This window comes from Bombina bombina, chromosome 7 (genome assembly GCF_027579735.1).
Source record: "Bombina bombina isolate aBomBom1 chromosome 7, aBomBom1.pri, whole genome shotgun sequence".
Taxonomy (NCBI): domain Eukaryota; kingdom Metazoa; phylum Chordata; class Amphibia; order Anura; family Bombinatoridae; genus Bombina; species Bombina bombina.
The window spans coordinates 27434590-27443259 of NC_069505.1; positions in this window are offsets into that span (position 1 = coordinate 27434590).

Here is an 8670-nt window from a genome sequence, read left to right on the forward strand (position 1 = left end):
GTGTTAAGCAGTAAAATCGTCCATGCAACATAGAGGGGCACTTATTATTGTAAAGAAGATTATATATGTTTTCAAATGAGTGGTGACCCCTGGTTTCAACATGTGTGCAAAAGGCAGGCTTATAAATTGTGTGAAGGCTCTGAAATTTGTTTTGTTTTTTTCAGCCAAAAATAGACCCATAAACACGTAAGACTGATTTAAAAGTAAAGACTCTCCTCTTGCGAATGACCCTCTAGAGAGCACTGAATTGATTTAACATTTGCAATTTCATAATATTTTACATCAGATATAAGATAAAAAGACGAGTGTAGGGGAAAAAAAGTCTGATTATACGTAACAACCTTAATTGTGTAAGATTAGACACTTCCTTTTTAAATAAGGTATCACATGACCTTTTAGATATAAAACCACAGTCACATGACTCTCTAGATATCATACAGCTGTCACATGTCCCTCTAGATATCATACAGTTGTCACATGGCTTCTAGCTTTAAATGGCTGTCACATGAGTATCTAGATATATATGTTATAATTTGTCTTACATGACCCTCTAGATATCATACAGTTGTCACATGACCCTCTAGTTATCATATTGTGCCACATGACCCTCTAAATATCATGCAGTTGGTCACATGACCCTCTAGATATCATATGGTTGTCACATGACCTCTAACTATTATACGGCTGTCACATGAGCCTCTAGATACCATAGGTTGTCACATGACCTCTAGCTATAATACGGCTGTCACATGAGCCTCTAGATATCATACAGTTGTCACATGGCTTCTAGCTATTATATGGCTGTCACATGAGCCTCTAGATATCATACAGCTGTCATATGACCCTCTAGATATCATATGGTTGTCACATGATCTTCTAGATATCATACAGTCACATGGCTTCTAGCTTTAAACGGCTGTCACATGAGCCTCTAGATATATATAAGTTATAATTTGTCCTACATGACCCTCTAGATATCATACAGTTGTCACATGACCCTCTAGTTATCATATTGTGTCACAGGACCCTCTAGATATCATACGTATGTCACATGACCTCTAGCTATTATACGGCTGTCACATGAGCCTCTAGATACCATAGGTTGTCACATGACATCTAGCTATAATATGGCTGTCACATGAGCCTCTAGATATCATACAGTTGTCACATGGCCTCTAGCTATTATATGGCTGTCATATGACCTTCTAGATATCATACAGTTGTCACATGACCTCTAGCTATTATATGGCTGTCACATGAGCCTCTAGATATCATACAGTTGTTACATGACCCTCCAATTATCATATTGTGTCACATGACCCTCTAGATATCATACAGTTGTCAAAGGACCCTCTAGATATCATATTGTGTCACATGACCCTCTATTATTATTATTATTATTATCGGTTATTTGTAGAGCGCCAACAGATTCTGCAGCGCTATTAACAAAGGCAGAGTACAACAAAACAGTTATAGCGATCAAATGGGTAGTGGGCCCTGCCAAGAGTAGCACTGTTGTAGTCAGCTCTTGAGAAGGTGATCAACAAACAGCTGGACTCTTAAGCTTACATGCTAAGGGGGTTCAGGGGATAGCAATGGAGGAGAGGAACTGGTATAAAGAAAGGTTAGTGTAGGTTGTATGCATCCCTGAACAGTAGAGTCTTTAGGGAGCACTTGAAGCTTTTAAAACTAGAAGAGAGTCTTGTGGAGCGAGACAGAGAGTTCCACAAGATGGGAGCCAGTCTGGAGAAGTCCTGTAAACAGGAGTGTGATGAGGTGACAAGAGAAGAGGAGAGTAGGAGGTAGGGAGCAGAGCGAAGGGGACGGGAGGGAGAGTATCTGGAGACAAGGTCTGAGATATAGGGGGGAGCAGTGCAGTTGAGGGCTTTGTACGTCAGAGTGAGAATTGTGTGTTTGATCCTAGAGGCAAGAGGAAGCCAGTGAAGAGATTGGCAGAGAGGTGCAGCAGATGAAGAGCGACTTGTAAGGAAGATGAGTCTGGCAGAGGCATTCATTAAGGATTTTAAAGGAGCTAGGCGGTAGGTGGGGAGACCAGAGAGGACAGAGTTGCAATAATCGAGGCGGGAGAGGATGAGAGAGTGGATCAAAATCTTAGTTGTGTCTTGTGTAAGGAAGTGTCTAATTTTAGAGATGTTTTTAAGGTGTAAGCCACAGGCTTTAGCCAAAGACTGAATGTGAGTTGTGAAGGAAAGATCTGAGTCAAATGTGACCCCGAGACATCGGGCATGCGGGGTAGGGGTAATGATGGAGTTGTTGACAGTTATAGAGAGATTGGGGGTGGAGAGTTTAGAAGAAAGGGGGAAAATAAGGAGCTCAGTTTTGGAGAGATTTAGCTTGAGGTAGTGAGAGGACATCCAGTTGGAGATGTGAGAAAGACAGTTAGTGACACGGGTTAGCAAGGAAGGAGAAAGGTCTGGTGCAGAGAAGTAGATTTGGATGTCATCGGCATACAAATGATATTGTAAACCGTGGGACTTTATTAGGGAACCTAGTGATGATGTGTAGATTGAGAAGAGAAGGGGACCAAGGACAGAGCCTTGCGGTACTCCGACAGAAAGTGGTGACGGGGCAGAGGAGGCCCCAGAGAAGGCTACACTAAAGGTACGGTTTGACAGGTAGGAAGAGAGCCACGAGAGGGCTGTGTCACATATGCCGAAGGATTGGAGGGTTTGGAGCAAGAGAGGGTGGTCAACAGTGTCAAAGGCTGCAGACAGATCAAGGAGAATAAGCAGAGAGAAGTGGCCTTTTGATTTTGCTGTAAGTAGGTCACTGGAAACCTTAACAATTGCTGTTTCTGTGGAGTGATGGTGACGAAATCCAGATTGCAATGGGTCAAGGAGGGAGTTTATTGTAAGGAAATGGGATAGGCGTGCATAAGCTAGTTTTTCAAGAATCTTTGATGCAAGAGGGAGGAGGAAAATAGGGCAGTAGTTGGATGGGGAGGTAGGATCAAGGGAAAGTTTTTTGAGGATAGGTGTGACCAGTGCATGTTTCAGCGATGAGGGAAAAATACCGGTGCTGAAGGAGAGGTTGAAAGTGTGTGTGAGTATAGGGGTAAGGGTGGCAGATAGGGAGGGGAGTAGCTGTGAGGGGATAGGGTCAAGGGGACAGGTAGTGAGGTGAGAGTGCAGTATAAGTGCCAAACCTTCTTCCTCAGTAACAGGGGAGAATGAGCTGAGTTTAAGGTTATGTGGGTTGTGGTTGATTGAGAGCATTTGAGGGGGTGAGAGAATGGAATTATGTTGAGAGCTGATTTCATTTCTGATGGAGTTGATTTTGTTGTTGAAGTGGCTGGCAAAGCCTTGAGCTGACAGAGAAGTTGTATTAGGAGGTGGGGGAGGGCGGAGAAGAGTATTGAAAGTGGAGAACAAACGTTTTGGGTTTGAAGAAAGATTAGAGATAAGAGTAGAGAAGTAGTGTTGCTTATGGAAATTAAGGGCAGAGTAGTAGGAGTTCAAGATAAATTTGAAATGTTGAAAATCAGCTGAACTCCTAGATTTTCTCCAGTGCCACTCAGCAGTACGGGAACATCTGCGTAGGTATCGTGTCAGAGGAGTATGCCAAGGCTGAGTATGCCAAGGCTGAGGTTTTATTTCCGAGCTATGGTAAGAGGGGCGAGATTGTCAAGGACGGATGTAATGGTGGAATTATAGTGGCAGATAGATTGGTCAGGGCATGAAAAGGAGGAGAAGGATGAGAGGAGAGGTTTGAGGGAATTAGAAAGCTGTTGTTGATCTAATGACGTAATGCTTCTGTGAAGTTTGGTGTGAGGAGCAGAAGGAGGGAGAGTTGTAGGGAGGGATGATATGTTGCAAGTAAGGAGATGGTGGTCAGAAAGAGGAAAGGGGGAGTTTGTGAAGTTTGAGAGGGTGCATCGATAGCAAAAGATCAGGTCAAGGGAGTGACCATCTTTGTGAGTGGGAGAATCAGTCCATTGTGACAAACCAAAAGAGGAAGTGAGTTGCAGAAGTTGTTTTGCAGAGGAGGAAGTGGGATTGTCAAGAGGGATGATGAAGTCAACAAGAATGAGGGAAGGGGTGTCTGAGGAAAGGAAATAAGGTAGCCATGCAGCCAAGTGATCTAGAAATTGAGTTGAGGAGCCAGGAGGACGGTATATGACTGCAACGCGTATAGAAAGAGGAGAGAATAAGCGAATCATGTGGGTTTCAAATGAGGAAAATGTGAGGGAAGAGATGGGATGTATTTGTTGAAAGGTGCAACGAGAGGAAAGTAAAATACCTACACCACCTCCTTGTCTATTACCAGACCTAGGAGTGTGGCTGAAGTGGAGACCCCCATGTGGCAGAGCAGAAGTGGATGCTGTGTCTAGGGGAGAGAGCCAGGTTTCTTTTAGGGCCAGAAGGTTGAGGGAGCGGGTGATAAAGAGGTCATGTATAGAAGTGAGTTTGTTGCAAACAGACCGAGAGTTCCAAAGTGCACAAGTTAAAGGGGAAGTGGCTTTTGATGCAAGAGGAATGTGAGTAAGGTTTGCAGAGTTTTGTTTTTTGAGTCTGTGGGATGGTATACATGGATGTGCACGGCTAGGCAGTTGTTGGGGACCAGGATTAGGGGAGATGTCACCAGCAGTTAGTAGAAGCAAGAGGGAGAGTGACATAAGATGAGATACAGATTGGCAGTAGTGCTTTTGAGACAAGGTGCAGGGGGGGGAGAGAGTGTTTAGGAATAGGTAAAGTTCATGAGTGCAAAAGTAAGGTGAGTTTAAGAGAGATGGGCTAATGAACAGTGCAGGTGGAGAAGGAGAGGGAGTAATTGAATAAAGTAGTTTGTTATAGAGACAAAAGGCAGCAAAAAGAAATAAGAAGATTTTAGGCATTTTTACAAAAGAGGGAACCAGTTAAACACAAAATGCACAGTATTACAGCAGCAATTGCATTTGAAAACAGTAAGGTATATAAAACATAATATTACAAAAGTACCTGCCTTTTTCTTGCCCCTTGCCCAATCCTTGTTCAATTCTTGTATAATTATATTGCTAGTGCCTCACTTATAAAATGTTTACTTAATTCTTGTATAATTCTATTGCTAGTGCCTCACTTATTAAATGTTCACTTAATTCTTGTATAATTCTATTGCTAGTGCCTCACTTATAAAATGTTCACTTATTTCTTGTATAATTCTATTGCTAGTGCCTCACTTATTAAATGTTCACTTAATTCTTGTATAATTCTATTGCTAGTGCCTCACTTATAAAATGTTCACTTAATTCTTGTATAATTCTATTGCTAGTGCCTCACTTATAAAATGTGCATTTAATTCTTGTATAATTATATTGCTAGTGCCTCACTTATAAAATGTTCACTTAATTCTTGTATAATTCTATTGCTAGTGCCTCACTTATAAAATGTTCACTTAATTCTTGTATAATTCTATTGCAAGTGCCTCACTTATAAAATGTTCACTTTGAAAATGTGAACATATGTTATAGCAATGCAGATCACTGTGCAATGCACACCCAAGACTGGTGTGAAATATATGCAGGGAGGGCAGTCAGCTAATCAAAGACAATTGGAAAGGCCAATTGGAAAGTTAGATTCTGGTCTGGTCAGGGTGAGATGTTAAGTAAACAGACAATAAAATTTGGGGGAGGTTAATACTATGTAATAAGACAGCTATACATTTTAGAATAATAGCAAGTATTGATAAGGACTTAACATCACATGGCAATTAAATGAACATTAGAAATAACACATTGGATAACAGTACAACAGATGTAGGACTAAATTAACAAACTAAAATCATTTGCTCTATGTAAATATTCACGTACCAGAAGAGAGTTACAGGTGAGTAAAAAACACCATAGAGCCGTGAATAGTTGCAGATTGACAGGGTCTCTATTCACGTACCAGAAGAGAGTTACAGGAGAGTAAAAAACACCAGAGAACAGTGAATAGTTGCAGATTGACAGGGTCTCTATTCACGTACCAGAAGAGAGTTACAGGAGAGTAAAAAACACCAGAGAGCAGTGAATAGTTGCAGATTGACAAGGTCTCTATTCACATACCAGAAGAGAGTTACAGGAGAGTAAAAAACACCAGAGAACAGTGAATAGTTGCAGATTGACAGGGTCTCTATTCACGTACCAGAAGAGAGTTACAGGAGAGTAAAAAACACCAGAGAGCAGTGAATAGTTGCAGATTGACAGGGTCTCTATTCACGTACCAGAAGAGAGTTACAGGAGAGTAAAAAACACCAGAGAGCAGTGAATAGTTGCAGATTGACAGGGTCTCTATTCACGTACCAGAAGAGAGTTACAGGAGAGTAAAAAACACCAGAGAGCAGTGAATAGTTGCAGATTGACAGGGTCTCTATTCACGTACCAGAAGAGAGTTACAGGAGAGTAAAAAACACCAGAGAGCAGTGAATAGTTGCAGATTGACAGGGTCTCTATTCATGTACCAGAAGAGAGTTACAGGAGAGTAAAAAACACCAGAGAGCAGTGAATAGTTGCAGATTGACAGGGTCTCTATTCACGTACCAGAAGAGAGTTACAGGAGAGTAAAAAACACCAGAGAGCAGTGAATAGTTGCAGATTGACAGGGTCTCTATTCACGTACCAGAAGAGAGTTACAGGAGAGTAAAAAACACCAGAGAGCAGTGAATAGTTGCAGATTGACAGGGTCTCTATTCACGTACCTTAAAGCAGAGGAGAGAGAATAGGATTAGCTTGATGTAGTGTGCAATTCTTCAGCAGATGTCAATAGGCAGCATGTTGTCTTAATAAGCAGCACTGTGCTGAGTAGTGAGTGCAGTTCTTGTATAATTCTATTGCTAGTGCCTCACTTATAAAATGTTCACTTTGAAAATGTGACCATATGTTATAGCAATGCACATCCCAGACTATAATACAGTTGTCTCATGAGCCTCTAGATATCATATGATTGTCACATGTCCCTCTAGATATCATTAGTTGTCACACGAGCCTCTAAATATCATATGGTTGTCACATGGCCTCTAGCTATTATACAGCTGTCGCATGATCCTCTAGATATCATATGGTTGTCACATGGCCTTCTAGATATCATATGACTGTCACATGAGCCTCTAGATATCATATGACTGTCACATGAGCCTCTAGATATCATACAGTTGTCACATGGCCTCTAGATATCATACTGTTGTCACATGGCCTCTAGATATCATACTGTTGTCACATGGCCTCTAGATATCATACAGTTGTCACATGGCCTCTAGATATCATACAGTTGTCACATGGCCTCTAGATATCATACTGTTGTCACATGGCCTCTAGATATCATACTGTTGTCACATGGCCTCTAGATATCATACAGTTGTCAAAGGACCCTCTAGATATCATATTGTGTCACATGACCCTCTAGATATCATACAGTTGTTTCATGAGCCTCTAGATATCATATGGTTGTCACATGGCCTCTAGCTATTATACAGCTGTCGCATGATCCTCTAGATATCATATGGTTGTCACATGGCCTTCTAGATATCATATGACTGTCACATGAGCCTCTAGATATCATATGACTGTCACATGAGCCTCTAGATATCATACAGTTGTCACATGGCCTCTAGATATCATACTGTTGTCACATGGCCTCTAGATATCATACTGTTGTCACATGGCCTCTAGATATCATACAGTTGTCACATGGCCTCTAGATATCATACAGTTGTCACATGGCCTCTAGATATCATACTGTTGTCACATGGCCTCTAGATATCATACTGTTGTCACATGGCCTCTAGATATCATACAGTTGTCACATGTCCCTCTAGATATCATTAGTTGTCACACGAGCCTCTAAATATCATATGGTTGTCACATGGCCTCTAGCTATTATACAGCTGTCGCATGATCCTCTAGATATCATATGGTTGTCACATGGCCTTCTAGATATCATATGACTGTCACATGAGCCTCTAGATATCATATGACTGTCACATGAGCCTCTAGATATCATACAGTTGTCACATGGCCTCTAGATATCATACTGTTGTCACATGGCCTCTAGATATCATACTGTTGTCACATGGCCTCTAGATATCATACTGTTGTCACATGGCCTCAAGATATCATACAGTTGTCACATGGCCTCTAGATATCATACAGTTGTCACATGGCCTCTAGATATCATACTGTTGTCACATGGCCTCTAGATATCATACTGTTGTCACATGGCCTCTAGATATCATACAGTTGTCACATGGCCTCTAGATATCATACTGTTGTCACATGGCCTCTAGATATCATATTGTGTCACATGGCCTCTAGATATCATACAGTTGTCACATGGCCTCTAGATATCATACAGTTGTCACATGGCCTCTAGATATCATACTGTTGTCACATGGCCTCTAGATATCATACTGTTGTCACATGTCCTCTAGATATCATACAGTTGTCACATGGCCTCTAGATATCATACTGTTGTCACATGTCCTCTAGATATCATACAGTTGTCACATGGCCTCTAGATATCATACTGTTGTCACGTGGCCTCTAGATATCATACTGTTGTCACATGTCCCTCTAGATATCATATGATTGTCACATGAGCCTCTAGATATCATATAGTTGTCACATCACCTGCTAGTTTTTTTAAGTCTCACATGAACCTCTAGATATACAGCTGTCACATGACCCTCTAGATATCA